This window comes from Poecilia mexicana, unplaced genomic scaffold (assembly GCF_051168715.1).
Source record: "Poecilia mexicana isolate PSO_F unplaced genomic scaffold, ASM5116871v1 scaffold_13, whole genome shotgun sequence".
Lineage (NCBI taxonomy): Eukaryota > Metazoa > Chordata > Actinopteri > Cyprinodontiformes > Poeciliidae > Poecilia > Poecilia mexicana.
Window position 1 is genome coordinate 8,562,819 of NW_028263382.1, and position 13,304 is coordinate 8,576,122.

Genomic DNA, 13,304 nt, shown 5'->3' on the forward strand with positions numbered 1-13,304 from the left:
AGCGAGTGGTGCATGCTGGGATAGTTGTCAGAACACTGGTTTGTAATCTATTAATAAAGTTTGACTGACCTATCTACCTATCGACCGTCTAGAATCAGGTCGTCTGCAGGTCATTTAGCACCTCGTTCTCCACGAACATGCTGTGTGCGAACGGAGAAGGGTGACCATCGTCCGGCCACGCCCCGGCCCAGTCGCGGAAAACTCTCCTCGCCGACCGGAGTCAACCATTTTGTTGACATTCCCTTTAATGCAGCTCCATCTAGTGGATGCATAACGTAACTCCAGCCTCTACTGTAGCATCTATTCTATGCGCCTTATAATGCGATGCGCCTTATATATGAAAAAAGTTTTTAAATAGGCCATTCATTGAAGGTGCCCCTTATAATCCGGTGCGCCTTATAGTGCGGAAAATACCGTACACTGGCTGAAAATAATGTATGCAGTCTATGACAGACTGGATGAACTCCCAAACAAAAGCTGTACTTCCTCATTTGAAATGAACAGTTGTCTTTACAGCAGTGGGAGTCATACATTTAGATGAATACATAGATTGGGTATGAACTCATTCACCTTGTGTGCTTTAATTGGCAAATCTGTGGTTTTCTCTGGACAGACTCGTGTTGCGCTCTCTGCAGATTACATTATCCCACAAAAAAAACATTTACAGTATGAAGTCATGTGATGATGAAATGCACACAGCAGAAAAAAAATAATTACAGCACATCTGTGAGGGATGCAAGGCAGCAGGGTGTGAATGCGATACATCAGCACTGAAAAATTCAGCTTTAAACAGCTGGCTGATCGAAGGAGGGCGTGACAAAATGCTAAACCCTCTTCATGCCTCGGCTCTGCATTCCTACACGTTTATTATTTGAGTCTCATCCAATAGCTTCTGCTTAAAAAGGCCAAATTAGACAAAAATTTTATTTACATATTTTTGACAGCCAATGTTCTGAATTTGACAGAAAAGCAACAGGAATTCTGGTAAAACAGAAACTCAGGCAGACGACTCCACTATCTTTAAAACCTAAATTATTAAACACTAGTCTAGCTCTGTGACGCCAACATGGCTGAATAACACAGACAAAGCAGTAATCAAGCCAAAATTATACAAAAAAATATAGATATTTCGCATCTAAGATTAAGAAAAAACTGTCTGTAAATAGGTTTTACCCAGAACTCAAGTGTTAGTTTTAGCTTCACCTGCTTCAAATTATGCAAAAAAAACCTCTCATATTAAGCACCTTTTACCGTCTAATTATTAATCATCCATCCATCCATTTTCTTTACACCCTTGTCCTTTGCGGGATCGGGAGGGGTGCTGGTGCCCATCTCCAGCTAACGTTCCGGGCGAGAGGCGGGGTTTATTTTTTTCCAACACCAAAATATATGCAACATGAAAAAAGCTGTAAAAAGCAAAAGCTTGTGCACACTTCTTATTGATCGGTAACTTTGTTCACTTTTTCCATCTGACCATGGACTAGGCATCAAAGTTAATGCCTGGCAGTGTTATGGTTTTTAGCAACATAATTTTTTTCACTGGTGTCAAAAGATCCACTGGTAGTACTGCAAATGCAATAATATGGCGCACCTCTAGTTAACAAATAAAGGGCCTCCATCTATCTTCTGTTTAATGAAACTGAACTAAAGTTCTGCTTTTCATGCAGAATGTATCAGCATGATAAACACTGCAGAATCAAACCATTTATTTCCAACTTGCACACCCACCCTAACCTGGCTGTTAATCCGCTTTCTCATCAGCGCAGTGGATTTACTTCAAGTGGGGAAAAAGAACTGATCCCCGATCAAAACTTTCACCTTGACTGATGCGGTCCACCGGCTTCATGGGGGGAAAATGAGCAGGAAGCTTGTAGTTTGGTGCTGGGGTTGGTCTAGACGCCATGCTCAGCAAGCCCAGCACCCTTCCAAGCAGACAGTCTATGTATTATTCAGCTGCTGGCTGGCTTTTTGCTGCTCCACAGCCAATCCTGCCATTTATGTTGGTCTGAGAGTGAGCGCAGGAGAAGGAAATATCAATGGTAATTACAGTGTTGTGTCAGTATTGGTTGTGGAAATTATTCTGCACTTAAAATCTAATTATGTTTTGAAATGTTCATCTTTAAAACCAGAGCAAGCTGATGAGTAAAATAAAACAGACTGCATGTAAAAGAATAGCTGCACATGCAGGAAAATTTGCTTGTTCACCATTTTTGTGGGTCTCTCTTGGCATTTGGGGGGGAGAAAAAAAAATATTGCAAGACTGGAAACAGATGATAACCATTCTCCTTTCGCTCAGCAGCAGCAACAAACCTGCCTTCCAGCACCTTGAGAGATTAGGAGATTATAAATGCCAGGAACTGATCAAAATTCTTCTGCTCTGGTTCATACCTTGTAATAAGCAGCTCGTTAGGGTCCAAACGGTTAAAAATATCTTCAGTGACAGGTGAGATGGAGCCGAAACGTGAAGTGCTAACACATACAAGGTCTGACAACAGTCTGCTGTCTCCTGGAGACACCAAGTCACAGCAGCAGGAGACAAATGGGTTGTTAAGCCCTCCCTCATGCTGCCGAGGTGTCAGAGCGACAACTGTGTGGCCTCATGCCTCACATGGGACAATAAAACACTCCTTTCACCACACCCAGATATCCATGGCAACAACTGGGCCGCTATCAGCCCTAAGCCATAACCCGGTGCTCCGGTTAGCATGTTCCTGAAGTACGTATTCTCTCATTGGTCGGTTTTAGAGCTTTTGTCCTTGATGTTCGTTTGTTTGAAAAGACTGTAGAGCTGATAGGAGCTACAGGATAACCAGCACCGGTTACATGTACAGATTATAAGTCTGAAGTGTGTACTGCTATACTACACCATCTTTCAGTTATAGGGTTCTACAATAAAAATCATCTGGTCCTGCAGGTTCGAAAAACATTTGGCTCCAACCTCAAATGCAGACAAAAGCAATAACTTTCACACTGTTTATTAAGTAAGAATGGAATGGAAAGATTGTATGAGAAAAAAAGTTCAATGTGCTATCAAAGTAGAAGCTTTGATTTTAATACTGTCGAGGAGTTTTGGCCAACTTTTTCTGTTTACCGTGTGATTTGAAAAGTTAATTTTAGATTTGAATCACTTTAGATTCATTCACACCAGCCCTGCCTAATCCATTTTAATCAAACTCCAGTCTGTTTGCTTAGAAAGTTCAGCTCCTCTGGAGAAGAGTGAATGCACAATCAAACTTTGATCGCTTACACAAAATAGCGAACAGTGGTCCACGTAAAAACCTAGGATTCGGTTTGGTTAAAGTGAACTCTGGTGCAGTTTGTATATGAACACCAAGTGGATCGGACGTTGAGTGTTTTGAGACTTTCAGCATCTTTTAGGTAATTCGTCACATCATTGGTGATCTCACTAAGAAGAATGTTCTGAAAGTAACGCCATTGTCACCTGCATGAAGATAATATGACAGCTAGCTGCTGTCCATTTCCAGGATTCACAGGCATCTTGCATGTTGATTGTCACTGCTTAGGCATCAGAGAATATGTCCTGCACCTTTATCTGATTTTACTAAACTTTAGAGAAAGTGATTCAAAGAACATCATGTATGTTTATGCGTTTATAGGCAGACAACTAATCAGCAAATGGAAACTGGGTCAATTTTGACGACTGGCTGATTGACTGGTGCATCACTACCAAAAACCCTGGGACTGGAGGAAGTGTAGAAAGGTGAACTTTCCCTTAGCCTTTCTGTATACCCTTTAACTGTCACTTCCAAAAACACTTGCATGTTGTTCAGTCGGTCCAAGTGGTTTCAAACAACTAGCATGCAAAGTAGCATCTTCAGATGTTTATGCTGTTATAAAGTCCAAAAATAAGAAGAACGCAAAAGTTTACAACAAAAAAAAACTCCCTTTAAGAGCTGGAACAGTGTTATTTTTGGTGTATGTACTCACTTAACAACATAGTTGCAAATTTCTGACCTTTGAATCATTCAGCCATAGAAATGCTCACAAGTTTAAGAGATGAATCAGTTGTGACTTTTAGAAATGAGCTATTTATAACTGGATCTTCAGACAGCCGCTCATAAAGACACAGCTTGTTCTATCATAGTCTAATCCATGACAATTACCAAAGGTAAAACAGAAAATAGGACTTTAGCACCAACATGTTGGCTCTCAAAGAGATAACAGCTGAAGTAGATGTTTTATGTCCTATATGAGGTCTTTGCTGGATTTTCCTTTCTATTTTAAAAGAAATTACTTTCAGATATGATTAATCATTTTCACTTGGGCCCTTTTTTCTGTTCATTTAGAAACAGACTGAACAATCTGCTGTCATGGTCAGGGCTTTGACTGAAAATGAGTAATAAACCAGGCAAAGCTCAAAGAAAAAACTTCAAAATACCACCAACAAGTCTTCAGATCTCTTACTAAAATATCAAGAAATGAGGAATGCCTAAAATCTTTTGCAAAAAGCATACAGATATTAAAAACACATTGGCAAAATCGGAAATACCAGTCTAACAGTTTCGTTGTTTACAAAGGAAACAACCAAAAAAAAGACACAATAATTCCTTAAAGTTATTAATTCCTAACCCAAATGTAGAACAGCTGAGCCAAATCATCTGCCTCGGTGAGTATGCACTCAGAGAAAATGTGTCAGCTGACTAAAGGCTTTGGCTGACTTTAAAGAGTCAGGAAGCAGCAATAACAGTAGATCTAACTTGTAAATCTAATAAAAATGCCAAAAGTGTCCTGGTTTGTTTAAAATCAATGCGACGCAGCAGATATATGTGCAGCAGAGCGGCCAAACCCACAGAGTTAACTTTCGAGGATGTACAGGGATTCTGCTGAGCCCTGTGGAAAGAAGAGCGTGAGTGCATCTTGTGCAGAGTGTTGCACAAAACCTAGAAAACTAGAGAATGGCTTCCCTACCGTCAAAGACACAGCAGGCCGTGCAAAAGCACAATGAGGTTACGGTAAAGTAACACGTTGGCTTTACAGGAATATTTGATTCCCTTTTAAATTGGACAGTTTTCCAGATACACAGTGCCTTGCCAAAGAATTCAACCACAAACTTCAATGTATTTTACTTCAATGTATTTTATTAGAATATTTACACAATAGACCAACAAAAAGCAATTCAGAAGTAAAATGAAGGACAAAGGATACATGGCTTTTATGGTTTTTACAAAGAAAAAAACTGAAAAATGTGGAATGCAATTGGAACTAACCCTTCTTTACTCGGTTAACTGTCAATAAAATTCAATACCTAATTATCAAATAGAGTCCACCTGAGAGTAATTTAGTTTCTCAAGGTGTTTTCACACCTGTTAGTCCAGTAGATTCTGTTTGATTGGGGACCGAAATTGCAACATTTGTTACATTTTCAGGTGGTTTGGCTTTCTTTCATAATGCTCTGCATAAAACTATCCAAACATTTTGAAAAACCTGTTCCCCTCCTCGCCTGCGGTGGCGCTGCACCAAGAACCACTGAAGGAAACAACACAAAAACCTCTGAAGAAGACACTGAGCACAACTTCCGAGAAGGACCTCGCTGCAGCAAACAGAAAGGGGCGGGGACGGACCACTGCCAGTCTCTTACCTTATTTGGAAAAGGGGCCATTGCAATCCAGAGGTGAAGGGGGCAATATTTCCTATACTTCCGTTTTTATTTTCTTTTGAAATATGATATATTTTCACTTTTACGAAGGAGTTTCACTCTCAGAATGTATTTGACCTTCTCTCTTTTATTTACTTCACGGCAGCTCACAGTTTTTAGCAAATTCTGTAGCTTTCGGTGTACTTCTAAATTTGCTCCTTAGTCGCATCTTTTCGGGCCTGCTATTGCCTCTAGTGGTGTGGGGGTGGTAACACAACCAATATAATTACATTACTAAATCAGAATACCACAAAGTCTTTATTATTTACTATTAATTCTGGCATTACTTGCATTATAAAACAACATATTTTTTTCATTTTCTTAAGGATGTAGAGCTAATTAAATGACAAACAATACCTTTATACATTATAAATAATTTCTATATATCTCCATCAATTATAGGAAGAACAAAAGAAATAAGGAGACATGAAAAACAACATGATCAACTATAATAAAAATACCATTTGCAATGTATATGTAAGAAATTTAATTGAGCAAAAGTTGATAAATTAATTACAGAAGAATAACAATCCAGGTTGTTACAACCAGGGTTGTTAAACAGATATAAGCAAAAATTATTTTTTTTGTTTTTACAGTGCCATGTATATTATTGAGATTTTTTATTGTAGAGTCTTGTATCTATAAAAAAATAAGATGAAACTATTTAATCTATCAACAAGGAAATTTTCCTTTGACTCTAAAACAATAAATCATATTCATGAATCATATTATTACACGGCCCATCTGTGGCGACGATACAAAAAAAGTAACCTGCAGAAACTTTATGTGTCCTACAATGATGGCATGAAGCTACTACTCAAAGTGCCTAGATGGAGTAGTGCTAGCCATATATTTGTACATAATGCTTTTTCCACATGTGCAGCTGTGCTCAGGAATCTTATGTATAAATGCATGTGTAGATTATCTGCGTCATGCAATATAATTGCAATTTTAGTAAATCTTGCTTTTAGTACAGTGAGATTCTCTTCAAGATTATGGAATCATTGGCGTCATAATTTATTTGTGATTCGGTGAATAATATGTCATGTTTATTTTTATCTTTCTCTTATTTTGCTTGTTTTTACCTTTTTTCTATGGATCTTTTTAGTGTCTGGAATAAAGATATGATTGATTGATATGATTGATTATCAACAATTTGTGAATAGAGCATAATACTTAGCACGCCATAGGTAAATATTATTTAGTTTGGTTAAGAATAATTATTGCACTGTCAATAAATGACACCTAATAGATGTTCTTAGTTGCCAGAGGAACACAGTAACACCTTCATGAGCTCAGAGGTCCAAACTGATGAAAAATGAGGATGGATGCTCCCTGCTAAAGTATTCCTGCCATCTTCCATGTTCTTTCAGCAAACAGTTGAGACAGTTGTTTTTGGTTTCAGAATGAGTCGATTTGGTTGTTACAAACTGTGGCAAACCAAATTTGCCACAGTTTGAACAGGTTGGCCATCAAGTGAAACTGAAATCACTTTCAGTTCTTGTTTATCTCATTTAATGAACTCTACTTCCTTAAGGAAATGAAAAGGTATGTTCTTTTGTGAGGGAATTTATCTTTTACGGTGCCAGTAATGCCAGAATTAATAGTAAATAATAAAGACTTTGTGGTATTCTGATTTAGTAATGTAATTATATTGGTTGTGTTACCACCCCCACACCACTAGAGGCAGTAGCAGGCCCAAAAAGATGCAACTAAGGAGCAGATTTAGAAGTAGACCGAAAGCTACAGAATTTGCTAAAAACTGTGAGCTGCCGTGAAGTAAATAAAACAGAGAAGTTCAAATACATTCTGAGAGTGAAACTCTTTCCTAAAGGTGAAAATATATCACAGATTTCAAAAGAAAATAAAAACGGAAGTATAGGAAATATTGCCCCCTTCACTTCCGGATTGCAATGGCCCCATTTCCAAATAAGGTAAGAGAATGACAGTGGTCCGTCCCCGCCCCTTTCTGTTTGCTGCAGCGAGGTGTACTTGCAACTTCCTTCTTCACGAAATGTAAACAAAAATGGAGTAGCATCGGATTTTGGAGGTTGTATGCTTTCTCTTTTGTTTTTGGTAAAAAAAATTAAAATAAAATAAAAATCACAAGCCATTCCTCCCACTAGTGCCAAAACTGCACCTTTGTTTTAGATGTATTTACCCAGAATGCCCTGTGCTGTAGTCCACTTCCTGCTTGTGGATGTCCGCTTGGTGTTCACATCTGCATTCGAACTGAAGCAGAGTTAACTTCAACCGAACTGAGACCAAGGTTTGTAGGATGACCAGAGTTCACTTTTTTGGTCGGCATCAGAGTTCATTTACGCATTCACACTTTCACAAACGAACCAGACTTTCTAGGCAAATGTACTACAGCTTGATTAAAGCGGACTCAACATGGCTGGTGTGAATGAACCGTTAGGCATCAGCAAAAAGCATCATGAAGACCTAAGAACACAATGTCATAGGCTTGGAAATACTCCTTGAGCTCTCGAAATCATCTGAAAAGGGAAAGATTATCAAGCAATTACAAAAATAAAACAACATGGATGTCCTGGAGAGAATCTGATATCAGGAGAACAATTGGTTGTCCATTGTACAAATCTGGAAGTCACTGGTGAAAGAAACCAATAAGCAGTCCCATTTGGACCCAGCAGGAAGATGGTCTACTTGTCAGATGAGGCCAAAACTGAGCTTTTTGTACAAGCAAAATTTGTACAAGCAAAACAATGTATGACAGAAAACTATCACCCTGGGCAAAACATCCTAGTGGTGGTGGCAACATGCTGTGGGAATAGTTTTCTTTAACAGGGATAGGGAAGCTGGTCAGCATTGGAAAGATTGGTGGCGCTGAACACAGAGTAATCCTGGAGGAAAACCACAGGCTGTAGAAGACCAGCAACTGGTGCAGAGATTCACCTTAAAGCAGGACAATGACCCTAAAAATACAGTTAGAACCATAATGGAATGATTTAGAGTAAAGCTTATCAATGAATTAGATTGATCTAGTCAAAGTCCAAACCAACATTCAACTGAAAATCTATGGCAAGACTCAAAAAATGCTTTGCACAGAGAATCTCATCCATTCTGGCTAAGTTTGCAAAGAAGAAGAATGGACAAAAATGTCAGTTGTTGATAGAAATATGCCCCAATGCACTTCTGCTGTCAATGCCAAAAATGACCAATTTTTAAAAAATATCAGATTAAAAAAAGTTTAAAGACTGCATTACTTTAATCCCAATTATGCACCACATTGTGTCTATCACATAAACGTCACATAAAATACACTGAAATTTGTGGTTTTAATATAGTAAAATAAAAAAAGGAATACTCAAAGAGATGTATATAATCTTGCAAGGTGGCTGTCTGCTTTCTTGTTTTTGTTAACTCACTATAATTTATGATATATTAAAAGTGATATATTTTGGAGTATTTTCTCATAAGAACTGTATGTAAAACACACATGCCTGTGTAATTAAATTGTCTCTTTTAAAAGATCCCATTTTTAAACCACATGTTCTACTACTGTCTGGAAAAACCAGGAGATAATAAATACGCATTGAAAAAGTGAAAAGTTCATTCATTCATTTGAACTCGGCCTGCCATGCCTCCAGTTCTCCAGTAAAACTCAGCCAAGTGGAGATCTGGGAGGTAACCCGGTAATATAAAGAAAAATAATCACACCACCCACGCCTCCGGCTGGTATAACCTCACCGTGACAGACTGAAAGTCCACACTAAGTGGATGTTCATGAACCAGCAGGGTTCCAGGGATGCAGATAATGAACAAAAAGATGATGTTGTGCTCCCAGTGTAGTGTAGTAAGCAACAACCCCCTCTTATTATCAGGGAAATTAGCCCCTTAAATCACAGCGCACCACGCGCCCGTGGCAGGGAATCCGCACCAACGGCTAATCTAACGGTAAGGTATAAAGTAGAAAAAGATCACTCACCACTTGGTCTGTCAGCAAATATAAATCCCTGGATGATTTTTTTTTTGTAATTTTCCGTAACCGTGTCACACCGTCTCATGTATCCAACAAACTCTGTTCCCCCCCGTCTCTCTCTCCCTATTTGTCGATTCAGACCTGCTCTGCTCTGTCGCCCTCCTGGTTGCTCCTTTTTAACGATAAAACTTGCCGAGGCCAGGCTATTGTTAGCGAAGCCTGCTGCAAAGAAAGACCCGCCTACTGTGACGTGATTCCAAGAACGTTATTGGTCAATCAGGAGACACTCAAGCTTTTGATTGGCTAATGCAGATGTTCGTTCTAAACTCGGGGCGGGTCCAAGTTTGCCGGTAAAGATTCAGCGGTGTTACGTTCAAAGTCGATGACGAAATGTCCGAAACTTTAGCTCTACCACAGATTTAGAATGGATGGCGTTGCGTTCAGGTGTAACTTTTGAATTGAACTGTGTAAAAATACAATTAACTGGTTCATAGACGGTAAAATTCATGAAGGAAACGTCTACTCTACTACAACGTATCTTTACAAAATGAAAATTAAGAAAAAATATAAAACTTCATTTATTTTAGCGCTCAACTTGAGTGAAAATATAACTTAACAATTACACAGTTAATAAAACATACATTGATTATAATATTAATTGCATTAATTACAAGCCGAACGTCTTTTTCACACCAATAAAACTCGATCTAAATAAAGTAATATTAAAATCAGTTAGTACTTTGACCACAGACAACATAATAGTCCAGGACTGACGAGAATGATGCAGATTAAAGATTGGGGAGGTAGTGACATCTGGCGGTAAGAGAGGTGGAGTGCACATCAAGGTAATTAAACTGCTAAACAATGTATTATTTCCCTATTAAGTAACAATATAACTGAATGCACAAATAGTTATTTAACATAGAGGCTGTCAAAGAAAATAAAAACATGAAAAAAAAGAAATATATAAATAACTGAACAAAGGAGAAAACAGGAAGGGGAATGCAAACAGAAAACGTAGAAAATAAATCAAGGTACAATAGAATAAATAAATAAATAATATTGGATATGATGAAATGAGGAAAAAAAATAATGAAATGACAGTGAATAAAAATGAACTTACTAAATACAGAATATGAAAAAATTGAAGAAATGAAGTAAAAAAGGAAAGTAATTTTAAAAATTTTATTTCCTATCGGAAATAAAATGGAAAATTAAATCGTAGTAATAATGTTAAGTTAATATTGTTGGAAAAGACAAATGCATATTAATTTTCATCATAATGTATAATAAAAGTTCTGAAAGTTTTTATTTTGTATGCAATATTTGTTGATGTGCATGAGAGAGGAAGGAAATCATAGATACTTATCGTTAAAAACAATTCTAACACATTGTCTAATAATCAATCAATCAATCAATCAAATTTTATTTGTATAGCACATTTCAGCAAGCAAGGCAATTCAAAGTGCTTTACATAATTAAATTAAAAACAGAAAGAGATTTTTAAAAAACATCATTAAAATGTAAACAGTGAGAAAGAGAAATAAAAAGCTGTAGAATTTTAGTTGAGACGCCGTCAACTGGGACTCCAACCCTTTGGACTTTAGTCAAAACGCCGTTTGACAAGGACTCTAACCTTTCGGACTTTAGTCAAAATGCCGTTTGACAAGGACTCTAACCTTTCGGACTTTAGTCAAAACGCCGTTTGACAAGGACTCTAACCTTTCGGACTTTAGTCAAAACGCCGTTTGACATGTACTCTAACCTCTCGAACTTTAGTCAAAACACCGTTTGACAAGGACTCTAACCTCTAGGTTTTTTCAGACTTTAGTCAAAACGCCGTTTGACAAGGACTCTAACCTTTCGGACTTTAGTCAAAACGCCGTTTGACAAGGACTCTAACCTTTCGGACTTTAGTCAAAACGCCGTTTGACAAGGACTCTGACCTCTCGGACTTTAGTCAAAACACCGTTTGACAAGGACTCTAACCTCTCGGACTTTAGTCAAAACACCGTTTGACATGTACTCTAACCTCTCGGACTTTAGTCAAAACACCGTTTGACAAGGACTCTAACCTCTAGGTTTTTTCAGACTTTAGTCAAAACACCGTTTGACAAGGACTCTAACCTCTAGGTTTTTTCAGACTTTAGTCAAAACGCCGTTTGACAAGGACTCTAACCTTTCGGACTTTAGTCAAAACGCCGTTTGACAAGGACTCTAACCTTTCGGACTTTAGTCAAAACGCCGTTTGACAAGGACTCTAACCTCTCGGACTTTAGTCAAAACACCGTTTGACAAGGACTCTAACCTCTAGGTTTTTTCAGACTTTAGTCAAAACACCGTTTGACAAGGACTCTAACCTCTAGGTTTTTTCAGACTTTAGTCAAAACACCGTTTGACAAGGACTCTAACCTTTCGGACTTTAGTCAAAACGCCGTTTGACAAGGACTCTAACCTTTCGGACTTTAGTCAAAACGCCGTTTGACAAGGACTCTAACCTCTCGGACTTTAGTCAAAACACCGTTTGACAAGGACTCTAACCTCTAGGTTTTTTCAGACTTTAGTCAAAACACCGTTTGACAAGGACTCTAACCTCTAGGTTTTTTCAGACTTTAGTCAAAACGCCGTTTGACAAGGACTCTAACCTTTCGGACTTTAGTCAAAACGCCGTTTGACAAGGACTCTAACCTCTCGGACTTTAGTCAAAACGCCGTTTGACAAGGACTCTAACCTTTCGGACTTTAGTCAAAACACCGTTTGACAAGGACTCTAACCTCTAGGTTTTTTCAGACTTTAGTCAAAACACCGTTTGACAAGGACTCTAACCTCTAGGTTTTTTCAGACTTTAGTCAAAACGCCGTTTGACAAGGACTCTAACCTTTCGGACTTTAGTCAAAACGCCGTTTGACAAGGACTCTAACCTTTCGGACTTTAGTCAAAACGCTGTTTGACAAGGACTCTAACCTCTCGGACTTTAGTCAAAACACCGTTTGACAAGGACTCTAACCTCTCGGACTTTAGTCAAAACACCGTTTGACAAGGACTCTAACCTCTAGGTTTTTTCAGACTTTAGTCAAAACACCGTTTGACAAGGACTCTAACCTTTAGGTTTTTTCAGACTTTAGTCAAAACGCCGTTTGACAAGGACTCTAACCTTTCGGAAACAGTGAGAAAGAGAAATAAAAAGAAATTAATAAATAGATAAAAAAAAGATAAAAACATTATAAAAACATTATAAAAACAAAGATAATAAGTAAAGATAAAAACATTAAAAACATCAAAGACATCAAAACCCACACTCTGATCCTAATTTAGCCATAAGGAACTCTAAACAGGTGGGTTTTAAGTTGAGATTTAAAGGCACCCAGTGTTTCAGCTGTTTTACAGTTTTCTGGAAGTTTGTTCCAAATTTGTGGTGCATAGAAACTGAATGCTGCTTCTCCTCGTAATGCATGTCAATCAACATTTATTTTATTTTTTTCTGTTTTTACATTTTATTGTCTGTTTAAAATAAATAAATAAATAAATAAATAAATAAATAAATAAATAAATAAATAAATATTAATTACTCTATCATAAGACGACGTATTAGGATTATTATACATAAAAAAGAAGACAAAATTTCTGCCAAAAAAATCTCTAAAATTTTCTAGAAAAAAAACTTGGAAATTTCTGAGTTTGAAAATTTGCTACAATAAAAGAGAC

General features: G+C 37.7%; 1 protein-coding gene across 1 annotated transcript in view; it reads right to left on the reverse strand.

Annotated features, from left to right (window-relative positions):
- Positions 1–10,875, reverse strand: part of pak1 (p21 protein (Cdc42/Rac)-activated kinase 1) — a 53,839-nt gene extending 42,964 nt beyond the window's left edge. Inside the window, exon 1 of the mRNA XM_014984875.2 lies at positions 9,606–10,875. The gene's annotated coding sequence lies outside the window, so the exon portion shown is untranslated. The remainder of the gene's footprint in view (positions 1–9,605) is intronic.
- Between the last annotated feature and the right edge of the window lie 2,429 nt (positions 10,876–13,304).